Source organism: Ambystoma mexicanum, chromosome 4q (assembly GCF_040938575.1).
Source record: "Ambystoma mexicanum isolate Mex_15411 chromosome 4q, UKY_AmexF1_1, whole genome shotgun sequence".
NCBI lineage: Eukaryota > Metazoa > Chordata > Amphibia > Caudata > Ambystomatidae > Ambystoma > Ambystoma mexicanum.
The window spans coordinates 226793273-226812996 of record NC_090928.1 but is presented as its reverse complement, the minus strand read 5'-3'; the positions used below and the strand labels follow the sequence as shown (position 1 = coordinate 226812996).

Sequence of the window (19724 nt, the reverse complement as noted above, 5' to 3'; positions counted from 1 at the left end):
GTTTCTGATGATACTTCCAATGTAGAATTTATGAAAAATACAGTTAGTGTATATATACTGTGTGAGTCTTCTGGCAGTTGATAACATGCCCAATATGTTGTGGTTTCAAGTTTCCAGAACTGTATTTATGTATCTTGGCACGTAGATCAGAGCTACTTGCAGTCATCTTTTAGAAAACATGTGCCTGAATTTTATTTTTGTTAATATAAATTGGTAAATCAAGACAACAAATTACTATTTTGCTGGCTTTTGATTATTGTTTAAATAATCAGTGAAGCTGATAAGCCGGTCAAGTGGCACAGCGAGTAGAGCGCTCGCTTTGACATCCGTGCAGAGCCTGCTAACGCAGGTTCGAATCCCGGCGGGGCCAATCTCAGCCTTTCATCCTTCCGAGGTCGATAAATGAGCACCACACACCGTGGGTAATAATAAGCAGCGCTCAGATACCTGAGGGTTTGTAGCGCTATATAAAAGCCTAATTATTATAATTATAAGCTATTAAGATATGGCCTAGTGCCATCCAAATGTCCAAAACGCCATCTGTGAATCTGCCTCAATATGTTAAAGGATTACACTTATTGGGTGGTCTGTATTTGTATAGCATATGTGAAGTGCCTCATGAAGATATTTGCATTGGCTGAGTAAACCGTACCTGTAGTGCTGTGACATGGCATTGGAAATATAATGCTTGATAACACATTATGTTTTGTGCATTATGCTGATGAAGCTAGTATTCAAGTACTCTTTAATTGCCTCTTTGGTATTGTATAGTAGTGTACAATGAAACCACATTGAAGGTAGCAAGGTAGACTTCTGGTGACTAGCAACCTTCTTATATGTTTCTAATTACATCTCCTGTGTTTTCTACACGTAATGGAAAGTTCTGAACAACGGTTTAAGGAGTGTATCAATATTCTTTCAGTGAGGTAATTGATGATGCTAATCATTGGCCTGCAAAGGGGTGGGGAATCATGCTCACCTTTATGTATTTTTGGTAAACGATAGTGTTACCATAACCAGATGTTGATATAGAATATATTTCCTTTTTACCATGTTTTAAACTTTCTTAAAATTCCCAATTGTCCAATTTGTATTGAACTTTATGGTAATGTGCTCATAGTGTATCATTGAGTTGCATGTGTTCTTAAGTTATATAGTCTTACTTGTTTATCAGTACTAAGTTATGCCTTTTATCATACTCGTTGATGACCAGGTTTGCATCTTTTTGTAGTTTGAGAAGCTCCTGTCTCTCCTTATAATCAAGGTTGCGTTGCTGAGATCTTGGTATAGCTTTGATTTTGTCAGCCACTTGTTGAACATCTGCTAGAATTGCTTGATAGAATGTATCAATGACATTGAATTATAAATATACAATTAGGTTACATTTGGCACTATGTTGCAGTCAGCTGGCGTGTTTGCTCCTTTTGTAATATTGAAAACATATATGGTGCTTTCAGTTATGACAAAATCTCCTTCATTTTTCAAGAAGAGTAATGATTTTATGTTAGAAATATCTTACACAGTAAATTCCATTAATCATTGCTTAGAGAAAATTGGTATAAATCCATCTATGATTCTATGGAGTTACATTCAGACGTTGTGAGAAAGATAATACTTTATTGGAGAACAACCGACTGCTGGATGAGATAGGATCTATGGAAGAGGAACTTCTGAACAACCCTACCAAAGTCAAAACAAAATTGATTGAAATTGATTAGATGAAGACGCTGGATGTAGCAGCTAAACACAAACTAACTATAAACCTTCCAATCAACACAAAGAAGGTTAATCAAGTCATGGGATATTTTGCAACATTTTCTAATAAGAGCTTACGACGTACATTGCTGCGAATTCGCTTAAACCTCGCAAAAACGAATGAAATCTTGGCGATAAGAGGAACATCAAGTTCCAACAAGTGCCGCTTTTGCAAAATCCCAGAGCAAGTGGAAACAATCCCACATCTGCTCCTAACTTGTACAGGGACCCGGACAACAAGACTTACCTACTTGGGCCACATCTTTGAAGACTTACACATCAACGAGGAGGAAGTATGGTGGTCTCGATGGAGGAGCAGTGATAAAACGTCCTGGATGATGGCTGTAGCGTCTTTTTTACAGAACATTGGCTTGGAGCAATGAGCAAACTGGATTGTATCATCACTTCCTTTATTGTTTTTTTTTTATGAAGGAACAATCTATTTTTTTACATATCCATTTGAAAAAGGATGACGTGAAAAGTGTCATAATGAGAATTCTTGTAAAAATTGTTGTACAATTAAAACAAGTAAATAAAAAAAACTTTATTTAGTATACTAATGTATTCTTGCCTGAACAATCTATAGCAAAGATTACATACCAACATTTCCCATGGACTGGTTTCTCTCTGAGGTCCAGTGTAAATTTTGCTCTGGTGATAACCCTGTCTTTTATCTCTTTCTCCCTTGGTGCTTTCCCATCATCAACAATCTTAAGGGATCTTGGTGCTACTCGCTGGGCAAAATCCCTATTTGCTGTTACTGAGATCACATGAAGCGATCTCTGAGCATATCTATTTAGGGAAAAGAGTTTGACGATTGGGATGGTGCTGATGAGAAGGACACAAATAGCTAGAGAGGGATTCGTTATTTTGTAATTCAAAGAGCTTGCGCAGCTTTTGTCATCAGGTAATTTTCCTCTTTGTAAGAAGAGTGCATCCACATGTGATACTGTCTTTTGGCAGTGGATTTTGAGGGTTGATGCATTATGTATTTGTAGGGATGGTAACTTTATCAGGGGTTCAATGGAGTGATGTTCAGACCATCTAGAACAAGCATGGGGATGATGGATCAAAGAGGCATAGTCACAGCCATTAAGGTTTATTCAAATCTAACATTCTGTAAATTATTAACATATACAATGCTTCCAAGACCCCATTGAATTGGAAAAAGTAATTGGAGAAATAAGGCAAAAACATAATTATATCATTGAGTTGGTATATTTTTATTTCATTTATCAGTTATCAAGTACAGTGCTTTAGTTTTAATATATATTTGAAAGTTCACATTAAATTCCATCGAGGCTGAATTAAATATGCATCTCACAGTATTTACTGGTTGGTTGAAGCACACTTTTATAAGACACATGCCAGCATCAACATGAAATATCAATTGCAAGTAAGATTCATTGCCTAGCATTCCTTTAGAGGAGGAGATGTTTTCATGCTGTTTGTTTTTTCTAGCTCACATTGAACGTGATCTAGCTTAATTGAATTTATTCTCCATTCCAGATACTGCAATAGTGGGTTGGGCGTACCAACCCCCTGTACCAAGATCCTCAAAGTCCTATAGTGGCCTGGTACAAACACACTGCAACATTACTCCAAACAGTTATCCATAGTAGAAACTTGATTCATGAGATCGTACATATTCCTCTATCCCAAATCAGTCAGTTGCAGGGAATTGGATCGATCAAGAAAAAAGCAAAATGATCTAGTTTGAATCCTCTTGAGAAATGAAGTATTGGATATGCCGGAGCCTGTTATTATGAATTGTAGTGACCACAGTTTTGGCTCTATAGCTCATATGGCCAGTGAGATAATTTATCTGAGAAACTGCAGCTATCCCCACTACTTTGTGCCCCTGCCTTGGTTTCTATCTCATCTGGAGTTCCTTCCTAATGTCTCACCACTGTAATCAAATGCCTCTGTTTTGCCACCTTGGCTTCACCTGCGACTAAATCTAGAGCATATACTAGATGAGGAACCTAGCACCGTGGCCTCAGTGGTGAGCAGGGTCATGGGAGTATGAGACTGCAGGGTGACGGGCTGGCTACCCTTGACATAGATGTCAAAGAAGAATAGTGCCACTGTAGTGCATACACATGCATGGCTCACACTAGGTTTATCTTTGAAGGAAGGCGTCAGTTACCCATTTTTCTCATTGTGCACTGAAGCAGTGAAACCTGCGTAAGGTTGAATTAAGTGGCCAGGGTGTTTCTTGTTTACAAGAAAAAAGAATGTGTTCCTTGAAATTAATCAAGGACATTCTAAGGCACTTTTAGGGGGGAAAACCCCACATATCTTCATACATATTATTGAATAGTCAAAATAGGTAAGTAAAAATAGAATTTCACAAATGTTTAGAAGAATATCAAAAAAATAATGTATATGTAAATACTCAATTTCTAAATAATAGTGATGAAACATTTTTTTCAAATTATACAAATCCAGCACATGGGTTTTTAGTCACCCCACTTATACATTCACAATAATGTTGGATTTTACAAAGATATTGCATTATTTTTTAACAAACAAAAAGCACATTTTTTTTTTAAGCAATATAACTGAGTTTAGTTCACAAAGGAGTTGTCCCTTATTTTTCACTGAGGTGTGTGTTAGAGGATGGGGTTCCTGTCCTCACTACGCATTTCAAATTGTTAATATCCCTTCATCAGGTGAATGGAATTATCTCTTTTCCTAAGATTCAATATGACCTTGTGGTGCTGCGCCTCAGCTGATGCTGCGGCGTGTAGCCGGCCCGCACGAGTCGGGAGGCGCTGCCATGCCCGCCCTTTCCCTTGCGGCAAGGGAAGGGAAACCTGCTGCGGGTAGCCGCGGCTGGGCCGCGGAAGAAGCCGCTGTGTGCAGCCACGGCGGGGCCACCAGGTACTCACCTGATCACCCCGGTCCGGGGGAGGGGGAGCAGTGCCCACGACGGCACCGAGATATGGGAGAACGGCGCCCGGCTCGCCGGCCCCAGGCTACTCCTGACGGTGCCAGAGCTGCACATTGCTGGGGAGGGACGCCCAGCATCCGGATGCGTCCCTACACAGCGCGGCCACAACCGCATGGCCAACACAACCACCCACCACCACAAGGGGAACGGGAATGGCGACACCCCGGGACGGCAACCCTTAAGAGGGGCGGGACCACGTCCCAGGAACCAATGAGAAGGGGGTTAACCCAGACCCTCAGTGATTGGTGGGGGCTTGAAACCTCCAGGTGTGTTAAAAGCGCGCCAAACGAGACTAATGGGTTGCTCTCATTCCACAGGACACGGAGAAGAGAGAGGAGAGAGAACCAGAGTGGTGGGCCTATCCGGACAGCGGCTCGAGATAGGACCAAGCCAGGACTAACGCCGCTGTACTACAGGAGGCCAAGACACCGGTGAAGCTAACCGGGAGGACTTGATAGTTATTCTTTCAGCATTTGCTGCCTTAAACCAGTGAATAAATATTGTGTTAGCATTTGCCTGTCTCCGACTATAATTCCACACTTCACACTGGCGACGAAGGTGGGATTTTAGACAGCGCTATGGAGTCTTTGATAAAGACCCTGTCTGAGGGCCAACAACAATTGCAACAGATGGTACAACTGCAGTCACAACAAGCAGCGGCGGATCGGCAAGCCTTTCAACAAGCCATCCAGCTGCAGGGCACTATACTGACCACCGCACAGGACCAACAGCATGAGACCATGACCCGTCTCACCGATGCAGTGGCCAGTACTAGAAACCAACCACTGGTTCCCTCGGCCCTCCTACAAAAGTATAGGGACGGAGAGGATCCTGCCTTCTTCTTTACTAGTTTTGAACGCATAGCCAGAAACGCACAGTGGCCTCCGGACCGGTGGGGTCAGTATGTCGCCCCCCTACTGTCTGGGGTGATGCAGGGCGCCTACCAGGCGGTAAACCCCAACGGCAACACGCCGTACGGAGAGATCAAGGCTGCAGTACTAGACCGCTTAGGCCTGGACGACGAGGCATACTGGATCCAACTGAGGGAAACCAGGCTCAGGGCCGGGGAGAGTCCACGCCAGCTATACTATAGGATAAAGGACCTAGCCGAGAAGTGGTTGCTGGCTCCAAAACCCGCTAACCAACCCCTGATCGATAAAATTATTCTGGAACAATTTGTCGAAGCCCTGCCCGGGCAAATGCAGAAATGGGTCAGGCAGCACCATCGGCCCACCCTAACCGAGGCTGTGGATATTGCATCAGCATACCAGAAGGCCGGCCACTTCCGACTACCACCTACAGGGGTATCAGCCCGCATCGCCATCCCGATATCCGACCCCCATGTGATTAGGGGTAACCGAGCCTTACCCATAAAATGGAGACCCTCCGATGAGAACACCAGGAGACCCGAGGACAAGAGACCAGGAAGCGAGGAGAAGGCCTCATCACCGACCCCTGGTTACAAGCAACCGCAGTGTTATGAGTGCAACGAGTGGGGCCATATAGCCCGGTTTTGTCCCAGGAGAAGAACGGTTGAACCCATGGACATCGGCTACCTGAACCCGATAGACGAGGACGGCGTCCCAGGACCATATGTGGTGGACATTCGGGTCGACGGCAGACCATCACGTGCACTTTTGGACAGCGGCAGCAGGCAGACCGCCATATCACCAACCGTGAGTAACACTCCCTGCTTACCTAACGTAACAGTACCTATCCGATGCATTCACGGGGACACCAAGTGTTACCCGATGAAGGATGTAGTAATTGATTTAAATGAAACCTCCTCTCCCTTGAGGGTTGCCGTCCTACCTTGTCTCCCCACCCCGGTGGTAATTGGGACCGACCTCCCCAGTTTCGATCAGACATTAAGGGATAAAAGGGAAGGACAGTCCCCGCCCAATTCCGATGTTGCAGGGACGGAGCCCGTTTCCCGGGAACCCCCACCTGGGCGAAAGAGGCGGACCCGGATGGCATGGTGTCAGGCCAGTTATATGACCCGGCCTATCGACTGGAAGCTCGAAGGTAACGAAGACACCATAAGGGGGGAGACCCTAACCGACCCCACCCTACGAGTGGCCAGGGAAAGGGCCGCCCGGGAAGGGGAACCCAACCTAGCCAGAGGCCCAGGGTTTCTACTGCGACAAGGTCTCCTATACCGGAGGTATAAGGGTGACGACGACGCCATAAAGGAACAACTTGTACTACCGAAGAGCCACCGTCTTATAGTGCTACAACTGGCCCACAACCATCCCTGTGGGGGTCACATGGCCTCTCTTAAAACCCAACAAAACCTACTAAAGAGGTTTTACTGGCCAGGCATTTATGGGGAGGTCGCCCAACATTGCAAGAACTGCCCCACCTGCCAATTGACTAGCGGGGTTCTACCCGCAAGGGCACCGCTACAGAAAATGCCCCTCATTTCAATCCCATTCCAGAGGATCGGCATGGACATAGTGGGACCCCTGGAACCAGCCAGCCGCGGCTATAGATACTTACTGGTCGTAGTCGACTACGCTACTCGGTACCCAGAGGCCTTTCCCCTAAAGGGAACATCGGCCCGGGTATTGTGCGACCAGCTAATTCCATTCTTTGCCCGAGTGGGGATTCCCTCCGAGATAATCACCGACCAGGGTACTCATTTCATGTCAACCCTCCTAAAACAAGTATGTGGACAGTTCCAGATCAACCAGTTGAGAACCTCAGTATATCATCCCCAAACTGATGGGCTGGTAGAGCGTTATAACCAAACAATCAAGAAAATGCTAAGAAGGGTGACGGGACCAGCCGGGAAAAACTGGGATCGGGTGATCCCCCTGGTGTTAATGGTGTTAAGAGACACCCCCCAGTCGTCCACCGGTTTCTCTCCCTTAGAGCTCTTGTTTGGGAGACAACCTCGAACAATATTAGACCTGGTTAAAGAGGAATGGGAATCCACAGAAGAAGTGTCTTTAACCGAGTATACGGAGGAGTTAAAGGAACACCTAACCGCACTACGTACACTGGCCCAAGACAACCTTGGACATGCCCAAACAACTCAAGAAAGGAATTATAACAAGGGGAGCCGAATGAGAACCTTCAACCCAGGGGACCAGGTATTGGTACTCCTGCCTACCAGCACCAACAAACTATTGGCTAGATGGAGAGGGCCGTACGAGATCACTGATGTACTAAGCCCAGTAACCTACCGGGTACACCAACCTGATAGTACCACCCCAGAGAAGGTCTATCACATCAACCTTCTAAAAAAATGGAACGAGCCTCTTCTGGGTGCCTTTGTATGTATCGAGGAAGCCAAACCGGACGAGATCCTGAACACCGTTCCTGATACCCTGGATTCAGTCAATTGGGGAGACGCCCTAACCCTCGAAATGAAGACAGACATCAGGAACAGGCTGTCCCCTTATGCTGACGCCTTTTCCGCCTTACCTGGACGAACCAATGTTCTTGAGCATATAATCAAAACAGATCCCGGACCACCTGTGAGGCTTAGACCGTACCGGATACCCGAGGCCAGGCGAACCATCATCAAATCCGAGGTGGATGAGATGCTAAGGATGGATATCATCGAGCCTTCTGTCAGCGTTTGGTCGTCCCTCATAGTACTCGTCCCTAAACCAGATGGCTCGGTCCGCTTCTGTATGGACTACAGACAATTGAACGCGGTGTCCCGATACAAAGCCTATCCAATGCCTCGGATGGACGAACTCCTGGAGGGCCTTGGAGCAGCCAGTTTCTTAAGTACTCTAGACCTGACCAAGGGCTATTGGCAAATACCCCTTCGCTCCCAGGACAGGGAGAAAACTGCCTTTTCCACCCCACAAGGCTTATATCAGTATAAGGTCCTGCCCTTTGGCCTCCACGGGGCCCCCGCCACGTTCCAGAGATTGATGGACATCATACTGAGACCGCATGCTGGATACGCTGCTGCCTACCTAGACGACATTGTGGTATACAGCCAATCCTGGGGATCGCATCTGAACCACCTAGAACTAGTAGTGGCTGATTTACAGAAGGCAGGACTACATATCAACCCCAGGAAGACTACGATGGGAACCCACGAAACCAAATATCTGGGCCACATAGTGGGTGGGGGAGTGCTGAAACCGCAGTTGTCCAAAACACAGGCTATCCATGATATACCGACTCCCACCAACAGGAAACAAATACGAGCGTTCCTGGGGTTGATCGGGTATTACCGAAGATTTATCCCTGACTTCTCCTCGATAGCCGCTCCCTTGACAGACGCATTGAGGCTCAAGGGGAATACCAACCTGACCAACGACCCGAGGGCCCTGAACGCCATAGCACACCTAAAGCGAAGGATCACGTCCAACCCGGTCCTCTGCTGCCCGGACTTCCAGAAACATTTTTTACAAACGGACGCCTCAAACCAGGGCCTGGGAGCTGTGTTATCGCAGACGAATGGGGAGGACCTGCAGCCGGTGTGCTTCATCAGTCGGAAATTGTTGCCCCATGAAGCGGCTTACTCAACCATTGAGAAGGAGTGTTTGGCCATCAAGTGGGCCGTTGACTCGCTCCGGTACTATCTGTTGGGTCGCCGGTTCACTCTATACACCGACCATGCCCCCCTCCAGTGGCTGGCTCAACATAAGGACACGAACCAGAGGGTACTCCGCTGGTTTCTCTCCCTTCAGCCTTTTGACTTCGTCACGTTGCACAGGCCTGCCAGATTCCAGCTGGTGGCTGACTATCTGTCTAGGTGTTCACCCTGGCCCGAACGGCCTGGGATTGGGGTGGGGATGTGTGGTGCTGCGCCTCAGCTGATGCCGCGGCGTGTAGCCGTCCCGCACGAGTCGGGAGGCGCTGCCATGCCCGCCCTTTCCCTTGCAGCAAGGGAAGGGAAACCCGCTGCGGGTAGCCGCGGCTGGGCCGCGGAAGAAGCCGCTGTGTGCAGCCACGGCGGGGCCGCCAGGTACTCACCTGATCACCCCGGTCCGGGGGAGGGGGAGCAGTGCCCACGACGGCACCGAGATACGGGAGAACGGCGCCCGGCTCGCCGGCCCCAGGCTACTCCTGATGGTGCCAGAGCTGCACATTGCTGGGGAGGGACGCCCAGCATCCGGATGCGTCCCTACACGGCGCGGCCACAACCGCATGGCCAACACAACCACCCACCACCACAAGGGGAACGGGAATGGCGACACCCCGGGACGGCAACCCTTAAGAGGGGCGGGACCACGTCCCAGGAACCAATGAGAAGGGGGTTAACCCAGACCCTCAGTGATTGATGGGGGCTTGAAACCTCCAGGTGTGTTAAAAGCGCGCCAAACGAGACTAATGGGTTGCTCTCATTCCACAGGACACGGAGAAGAGAGAGGAGAGAGAACCAGATTGGTGGGCCTATCCGGACAGCGGCTCGAGATAGGACCAAGCCAGGACTAACGCCGCTGTACTACAGGAGGCCAAGACACCGGTGAAGCTAACCGGGAGGACTTGATAGTTATTCTTTCAGCATTTGCTGCCTTAAACCAGTGAATAAATATTGTGTTAGCATTTGCCTGTCTCCGACTATAATTCCACACTTCACAGACCTACATCTTGAAAAATAAAATTGCAAATCACACTTCTGTAGAACATCTCATTGGGATGCACTGACCTTGCTATGTCTCAGTTGTGTGTTGGACACAACAATTTCAATAAACACAGCCAACGATGAGGCTCTGGTATCAATGAGCTAGTAAAGATAATAGTTTGGGAGATATTGTATCAACTTGTATAGTATATAGTAACTAATTCAACCATTATTGTATGTAAATGCATATCTTAGTCAAACATGATTTTGCGAGTTACTCACTGTTCTTGTTCTTATTGAGAGCAGGGTGATCGAACCTGGAATATAAAGAAATCATGGTATTGCTAGACCCTAAATAATTGTCACATGTAATAGATATAAGTAATGTGACCATTTGAGATTGAGTTAATCGACTTACTTGAGATCAGACCTCTTGGGGCTTCCTTTAATGGTGTAACATTAGCACGACTCACGGTCCTGTAAGAGACTAAGGTTTCTGCATTGAATAAATGACCATAACGCTGCAGGGTCTATATAATCTGCAATACACATTCCCAACTCCTACAAGTCATTCCTTACCTCGTGATTCAGAATACAAGGACGGGCATGGGATGGAAAGCAGCTCGCGAGCGGCCTCCCAACCCGAACCTGTCTTTCATTGTGTGTCTCAGATCATGTGATCCACATGCGCGTAGTGGGCCGCAATAACCACGTGATGTAGTAGAAATAAACTACAAATCTTAGTTCTACAGAACTCAGTGGCCATATTGGTATGGCTATACGAACATGGAGTTAAATGTGATTAAAAGCTCAATTTCTATAACCTCATCCAGAGGTATGTTTCTTCCTGATGGTGGCGTTATATGAAATTAAGTATATTGATGAACTGCATTCCTGATATTTATGCTCAATTATTGTCAACATGCTGAATAAGATCGAAATAATTCTCTATTGAGGGAATATATCCCATTTGGTCATCTCCAAATACACAACAAAATAGTCTCAAAATGATATAAACGTATATGCTTAGTTGCGTTGATCACGTAATACAGTAGAAAATGATTACAATCACTAGTTTCTGGAACTCAGCAGTCATCTTATATTGACTGCTTATGAACATGCAATGAGATATAACTGTGGACTCCTGTGTCTGTAATTTCATCCTAGGATACGTTTGTTCCTGCTGATAACATAGTATGGAATTTTAGCACATTATGGGCTAGATAGGATCATACCAATGATGCCATATGGTAAAGAACAAATGATTCCTAATTTATACAAAGCAATTCTCTAGTAAGAAAACATATCCAATTTGGTCATAACATTCATCAGCCAGCTAGTTCACTGAAATGGTCTCAAATGAGATAAACGTGTATGCTTAGTCAGAACCTAGTCCAAAGAGAAAAAAGTGAAATAAAAGTGTTTGTATAGATGCACTCAATATTACAATTCACTGAGCAGGCATTAGTGTAAACAATTGTTGCAAGATAAAGCCTTGTGGTTTGCCCCACATTTTAAATCAAGTTATAATAGACTAACATCCCAAATTGGGTCTCATATTTGAATGTACGTATTGTACGTCAAATGTACTTGTATGTTGGTATTTCGATTCACTTACTCCTTAAATGACTACATGCTTCCTTATTGACATATGTCTTTAACACATTGTCACAATGTTGAATTACACTGTTTGTACACAGTATTGCAGGCATATAGTGTTGAATTGACAATATAGAAAACATACATTACAATACAATTGTTGTACTGAAATTTGTTTGCACCTCTACAGAATAAAATCACATGTTGCAATAACCCAGGCTCTAAAGAAACAGCTAAGATCAAATTCTGTGTTCATACAATGTGCTAATAAGCAGTTGTCACATCCCTGTAGTATCTCGCTACTCCTTCCTGACCACGGAAGCCAAATGCAGTTGACCCCTCTCACCTTGGTTCGCACGGGCTCCTGAATAGTATCCACAGGTAACCATGAGGCAGCCAATGGGGGGGGAGAGTGTTAGGGAGAAAATGTGGACAGGTAGGGGTTGTTATGATAACCGGAAAGAGGGTTAGGGTTTCTTGAATTGGATAGGTACGGGGAGTAATGGGAAAAACATAAATGTCATAAAACACATCAAGGTAACTAACTTTCTTAATTTGTGAGTTACTATATCACCTGAAATCCTTCTCCTACTACCAGTGCAACATCCTTCTTGGTTTAGAACATTGCCTTCTAGGACACCTAGCTCAAACAGTCATTCCCTAAACAAGTGACTAACATAAGCATATGAGTGCTCAGGGATATCTCCTGAGCAGCAATTGCAACACAACATGAAACGAAACATAAGCAGGAAATTCAATATGGTGCACAACATATATCAGCACAATCCCAATTGCTCTCCAGGGTACCCCTTTTCACTGCTGCTAAGCAGTAATGTCTTCCAGTGAGTGCACCTGTGGACAGTAAGGTGGTAGAACATGTTCCTTGCAGACTCCTGACAAGAGCAAGCAGCACAAAACAACATATAGCATCCCTGACACCTCAAACGTTCGTATTCCCTGAATCTCCATTCTGTGGCTCAAGGATTGGGGTTGATGAAGCCTTAGCGTCTCGTTCGGAAACTCATGTGGCAGCAAACAATATATTGTACTTCCACTCTCTGTGACTTTCACTCATGAAAAAAATACAACTATGTAAGCAGTAAACACATAGCGTCATACACACAATGCACAGCCTCCCCTGTTCCTTCCAACACCTTCCATGCACTTAACTGAGGCCTGGGGGGCCGACAGCACCTCCCCAGGCAATCCAGTTCCCGCGTTGAGCGGCCGAGCCACATTCACTGTCGTGTTGTGCGCCCCCTCCCCATGAAGGACATGGAAAGAGCCTTAGCTCCTAGGGCCCCAAACAGGATATGCTTGTCCCTTCCCCTCACCACCAGGGGCCCGGGTCTGCCAGCTCACCGTCCTGGTCTCCTCTGGCCCGTGCCTGCACGCCAACAATCACCAGCAAGCAGCATGGGCCGGGGAGGAGTTTAAATAGCATAAAACGGTGTGCGCACCCGCGCACACACAATCCCCCATGTCCTCATGGGAATTGTAGTTTCTGGAGTCTCTTAGCCTGCAACAAGGCCCGCCGAGCTCCCAACAAGTCCCTTTTCCTTACAGCTGTCTAAACGTTTCATCCATGCAATCTCTTTTTGAACTAACATTCTTACTAGATATCCAACACGTTTCTGGGGTTTAACCTGTTCTAGTATAATTACTTGCATTTGTGCTACAGTATGGTGTAGCTGAGCGAAATGTGATGCTGGACATTTTCAGATCTGGTTCTAATGTTGGACTTGTGTTCCATCCAATATGTGTGGGCCTTACGTGTGGTTATACATACATAGAAAATACCACATGGGCACTTAATGCCATAGACAGCGTTGGTGGAATCACAAGTCGTAGTATGGGGAAGAGAAATAGTTTTGCCTGTATATGGATGATTAATTGTGTTGCCTTTGACGATGTTGTGGCAATGTTGACGGTTATTGCATGGTATGGTGTCTTTAAAATGTTTTACTCTGTTTTTAGGTGTGTTTGTGTTTGCTCTGATCACTGTATTACATATTGATTGACTTTTACGATGTGCAAAATTGGGCAATGTTGGAAACATTTGAGCAATCATTGAATCCAGATGTAATAATTTCCAGTGCGTCTTAAGTATCCGTTTAAATTGGGGACTTTGATGTAAATAGTTTGTTACATATACTAGATCAGATTTTGATTCTTTCACCTTTGTTTATAGACTGGATTCTCTTGTGGCTTCATTAGCTTTCAGAGCCGCCTGTTCAACTTTAGCTTTGAAATATCCTCTCTTTAAGAATCTATTAGTCAATTTACAAAATGTGTGGTTATATTGTTGGTTTTCAAAGATAATTTATTTATACCTAAACAAATTGACTATAAGGAATATTTTCAATTAGAGTTCTGGTATGAAAGCTTGTGGCAAGTAGGATACTGTTTTTGTCAGTAGGTTTAGTGTACACTGTTGTATTTAGGATTCTTTCTTTCACATACACTTCCACATCTAAAAGTTCAAGTGAGGATGTACTATGTTTGCTGTTGAATTTAATTCTAGGAGTAATCTGTTGGATGTCAAAAGACTCCTGGAATTGCTCCAATGAGCCAGTCCAAATTCCAAAATATCATTGATAAATCGATAATAACATTTTAAATCTTTAGTCCAATGGGTGCAGTTAGTTGAAAATATGTTCTTTTTCCAGATAAGCCATATATGTATAGCATAGCTGTCAGCCATGGCAGTTCCCATTGCTGTTTCAGCTATTTGTATGGAATAACTATCTTCAAACATGAAGAAGTTGTTACTCAGAACAGTTTCCACGAAGACTCAGTGCAAAAATCTTATCTGCATTGCATTTTTGGGCTGACAATAGTAACCATTCAACTCTCTCAATTCCTGCTTGATGTGTAATGTGTGAAGAATCCTATGGATCCCTCACTGAAACTCTGCCTAAAGTCTTCTCCCAGGTGGCATGGGAAGGCAGATGCTTCCTGATTGTAACCCTGGGGGTGGTGTACCTCAGGAGGATCAACTGGGAGGAGACAGGGCCCAGGGTGGTGAAGAGATTCCATGGGATGAGGCACTGTATTTTTCCTATGGAAGGAAGAGTCTTCACAAGGTACCTAAAGAGGTAATGGCCTATTGTAATTTTAACATCCCAAACCCTCATATTTGTCGAGGAGGGTGTCACGAGGAATAAACATACATGTCTTCTTCACGGTTGGCCTCGATCTTGAAGCCAGGCTGTCGCGTTTCCAGGTTGCCGAAGACTAGTAGAGCGGGGTACCAACCCAACACCCCTCTGATAAACCGGCAGTTCCTGAAACAGCTCCCAAGTTCACGGAACTGCACTTCCCCATTTGTGTGGCATCAGGACAGTGCAAGCACTGATAGGGAAGGCCACTGTAGATGTAAAGCTTCCTGGATGGTCAAACCACGGGTACCGGTATAGAAGGTCCAGATGGTTACTGGGGCTGAAGCACTAGCAGAGGCGACAGCTGAGTAGGCCAATATGGGACAAGAGGTAAGGCAAGAAAGACAGAATGGCAACCCAGGAAGACAGAAAGGGAACCCAGGGAGAGCCACGGGCAAGGACCCAAGGAAGGGAGAGGTAAGACCAACCCAAGAACCAGGGATACAACAGGGGTAATCCCAGCCCAGTTCTAGCAGAGCAAGAGGGAACAAAGAGGAACCAAGGAACAAGAGACAGAAGCAAGCAGAGCACAAGGCAGGGCTCAGTAGCAAAACAGAGGGCAGAGGGAGCTGTAAGGAAGTCATGGAATCAAAGTAAGACTGACACAAGTGATCGCAGTTCAAGGGTGTTTATTGAACTTTACCAGGGGTGTGAAAAATGCCTATCTGAACATAAATCTAAGGTGGGAGCAAGCTACAACCAGCATATAATAACACAGTCCCTATGTTGATTCCCATCCCAAGAGAACAGTAAGCCAAAAGGGAATGTCCATTTGTAGGGTATTTTGTTATCTAATAGTGCCTTTGTCACTGGACCCATTGCTCTTCTTTTCGGTCTTTGAACAGGAGGACTTGTGATCCGTTTATTGTGATGGATGTCTGTCCCCTAGCTGCACAGAGAATGTTTTCTTTCTCTTCATAAGAGGCCAGTGCCACCAGCACATCTCTTGGTCTATCTCCCGGTGCCGAACCTTTGGGGCCTAATTTATGGCTGCGGTCAATACGAATGTCCTCTGGAGAATATTCAGCCAAGAGAGTTGTGAAGCATTGTTGCATAATTAGTTTTAGGTCGGCATCCGTGTTTGTCTCCGCTAGGCCTTTGATTCTTATGTTCGACCTTCTGGAACGATTCTCAAGGTCTTCCACTTGGATTTCCAATTTGTGCGTTGCCGTGGCGATTTGTTCAGACAGATCTGAGTTCTGCCAAACTTTGTTGGAAATTTCAGACAGACCCTGTTCCGTAATGTCTACTCTGTTTCCAAGGGTGTTGATTTCTTCCCTAACCTCTTTCAAGGAACTTTCAGGCTTGCCATTTGATCTTGAAAGGTCGCTGTCACCCTCTCCTCCAAGCCCTTAAGGCAGTCCTTCAGGTCTTCCTTCCTGAGCGCCATGTCGCTGGTCTCCTGGGAACCCTTGCCTCCCTTGTGTTGTTTTTCTGTCTCGTTTACTGAATCTTTAGGGTTTTGCCGCCAGCACCATTCGAGTTGGCCCCTTTTTGTGCCCTTATTAACTCCATGTCGTGCTGGAGTCCGTTTCCCTTTCAATATTGGCATCTGAGTACGATGAATGGTCCACAAGAACTCTTTGAGATCTTGCTTCATGTCCAGTGGCCCTTGACTGTTCTTCTGCTACTTTTGTCACTCTAATGGCGCTTTCCAGGGGCTTCCCAAGGTACGGTTATGTATGCTTTTGCTGAAAGTGCTTGGCCCACGCTGCGCTTTAGTTGGCTGTTAAATTACAGGTCCTCTCTGTGGGCTCCCTGTTGCTTGATGGATCTAATCCCCCAAGTGTTGCCCCCGGGCTCCGTGCGTGTGGCACACCGTTACTCCTCCTTCTGATCGGCCTTTTGTTATGCCCGAATGACTCTGTGCAACTGTGCAACTTCTATACAACACAGTAGTAGGAGAAACACTGAGAGACAAAATTAGAGATTACTTTGAAATAAATAATACACAAGGACAATGTTTGGGATGCCTTTGAGGCAGTGCCCTGGGGGAAATAATATATCTCAATGCACACAAAGATCCAGAGAGAATGACAGGCTAGAAAAGGACATGGAGGCCAAACTGAGAGGAGCACAAAGAGAATTAGCAGAAAAGAACAACAAGGAGAATTATAACAGGTTAAAAGACATCAATAGTCATTTACAAGAGAAATCCCTACTCAATCTTAAACAGCGACACTACATCAAGGCAAACAAGGCAGACAGAAAGGTAGCGAGGCTTTTGAAACAACATAGCAGTAAGCGTAACATAGACAGAATCAAGCAAATTGATGGCACAGTATCGAGCAGAATCCAAGGACATTATAAACTCCTTGACCTATTACAAACAACTCTACTCCTCAGAGCGACCTAGTCAACAAATGATACAGGAATACCTAGACAAGGTACAGATGCCTAAGGTGACCCCTCAAGATAGGGAAACCCTAGAAAGGGAATTAACAGGAGGAGGTAAAAAATGATGATAAAGCTACTCCCTAGCAATAAAGCGCTGGGTCCAGACGGGTACCCGGTGTTCTTCTACAAATTGTTACGTAAAGACCTTACACCATTCCTAACAAAATTAAACAGTTTGTTGCGGCATGAGGAGAGAATAACACGCTCTATGTCGGAGGCGAATATGATCCTCTTTGGGAAACTGAATAAAGACCTAACATGCTGCAGTTCATATTGGCCCATTGCGCTACTAAACATAGATGCCAAAATATACACAGGGATCCTGGCAGACAGATTAAAATGCATACTGCCATATGTGATAGAACAAGACCAATCAGGCTTTATTTCTGGGAGACAAACTTGGGATAAAATGAGAAAGGTCATACACCCTATAGAGAAATTGGAAATCCAACAGTTCCGAGCAAAATATATATTTTATTTAAAGGTGACAACATTTTTATTTTCAATTTATGATATCCAAAAGAGTCTCTCAGCCTCTTATACATACACATTCTCAAGGAATGCAATACATTTCTGTAGATCAAAGCAGTACATGGGTGTTAGCAACTGAGGATAACTTACCAGTGTCCAGCCAAAAGAAAAATAAAGACAGGCGCATACAATTGGCTGTAGCTGAAAGTTGAATTTGGATGAAGTCAATGCTAAATGTATAACTGAGATGTAAAAAAATGTTGGGAGCAAATATTACAATGCATTTTTGCCTAACAAAGCTAACTGTTCACAATATAGCCCTTGCAAAAATAAAAATAGGTAAAATACAATTTTTAGCCTAAAGGTAGAGCACTCAGTGATATCCGTTTCGTTCTCTGCTCCTCCCCTTGTGCTTCGCTTTACAAGGTTGGTTTCCATGTTTGCCTTTGTGGTCTCTTTTCTCGCTGTGTCTTTCCATGCTGCGGCTCCTGCTGTGGCTCCTGCTACGGGCTTTCCTGAGGCAGTCTCGATCTGCTCTAGGACTCTTGCTTTCTCCCTGTGTGACTTTTGCGGGAGCTTCCTTGTGCTCTCTCCTCCCTATTATGGCTGCTATCTGGTTTAAGCCTGCTACTATGGCTTTCCACTCGGCTTTGGCTTCTGCTAGTTGACTTCTGTCTTTTTATCTTGACAGATGCTACTGTGCATTTCCCCCAAATCACCCTGGTTGCCATAACTTTGGAATAAATAACGATCACGCATTTCATTTTTGGCCTTCGAATCACTCATCTCCTCTGGGACCTTGACTTCATTTTTCTTCTTTCTTTTCATGTCCCATTTTGTCTTTGTTGCCAGCTTCACTGTCACTGCTGGTACCTGTAGTGTCACTGGATGAAGAGGAGCTGCTACTCTTACGTTTCTTGTGTTTACCTTTGCTTTTTTTCTTTTGGAGTTTCTTCTTTTTATCCTTCTTTTTTTTTCTTTTTCTTCTCAAGACGATCCAATTTCCTCAGTAGTTTCTGCTTTTATTTGGTAGAAACGGATTTCAAAAACTCAACTTCAGGGTCATCTTCTTAAGCTTCACTCGTCACAAATTCCTGGATGGATCATTTGCAGTCAACTTTCTTCCCAGCACATTTTGTTTCAGTGCAAACCCACTGTTTCTTATCTCCGCTATTAACTCCGAGGGGTGCATTGATGGCCCTGATCCATCTGTGGAAACGGAATTATCATTAAATCCGGAAAGACCGAACAATGGGCATTCTCGGTCGGTGTTCACATGACCCCACTTATGGCATTTAATACCCCTGACATTTCCCACCTGAATGCCAAATGGCTGATCTCTAATGTTCATATCATCCTTGGCATATTTTTCTCGTGGGGCAACCTTCTGCCACTCAAATTTGTATTCAGTCGTTTCTCCTTCTTGCTCTTTGATTTCTTTTTCTGCCCTAGGGGGAGCCTCGTACATGAAATTTAATCCATTCTTAACACGCTCATCACCCAATAGCACTATGTTATCATATGAATCCTGTTCTTTAACATACTGCTGCATTAGCTCTTCCTGCTTCTTTTTATCATATGTTATTTTTTGCTCTGCCATACATACCTTCTTTATATTCGATTTGGAGGCTGGATGAAAATCCTTCTTGCACATAAAGTTGGCAAAAGACTTTCCCATGGTGCCTGCAGAAAATGACTTAGCACCCCAAATACAAAAGCAAGGTGGAGACCAGTAGCCTATCTACACGGGTGAAGCAGAGCCCGGTGACCAGCATATGTCGAATTTCATCATAATATATAAGGTGCCGGTGCTTTGCGCTGTACAAACAGACCTCCCTCTGGGTATGAG

General features: G+C 45.0%; 1 protein-coding gene and 1 pseudogene across 6 annotated transcripts in view; one reads left to right on the top strand and one right to left on the bottom strand.

Moving 5' to 3' along the window:
- Positions 1-19724, top strand: part of CDK19 (cyclin dependent kinase 19) — a 1825462-nt gene that overhangs the window by 1258318 nt on the left and 547420 nt on the right. The window lies entirely within an intron of this gene.
- On the bottom strand, positions 18681-19565 carry LOC138468447 (corepressor interacting with RBPJ 1-like; annotated as a pseudogene).